Source organism: Phalaenopsis equestris, unplaced genomic scaffold (genome assembly GCF_001263595.1).
Source record: "Phalaenopsis equestris unplaced genomic scaffold, ASM126359v1 Scaffold000403, whole genome shotgun sequence".
Lineage (NCBI taxonomy): Eukaryota > Viridiplantae > Streptophyta > Magnoliopsida > Asparagales > Orchidaceae > Phalaenopsis > Phalaenopsis equestris.
Window position 1 is genome coordinate 800,699 of NW_018164845.1, and position 321 is coordinate 801,019.

A 321-nucleotide genomic window follows, 5' to 3' on the forward strand; every position below is an offset into this window, starting at 1 on the left:
TAAGTTTTTTTTTTTTTTTTTTTATTTTTTTTTTATGCAGTTATTTTTATCATGCAAAAGAGATTTTTTTTATTTTTTTATTTTTGTAAATATTTTTGTAAAGTCGTGCAGTCCACAGACTAGTCACTCTAATCGTGCTAGAACTACTGACAACCTAAGAGTGTCGGGGGCAACGATCCCACCAAGAATCAGCGAATAGTATTATAGGTCATTCCCTCTCCTTTATTGAAGATCCTTGAGGTTGGAGATACTATTCTAATAATTTCACTTTGTATCCCTCGTTTAAGCACACATAAGCAATGTCGTCATCGCCCTCGCCAC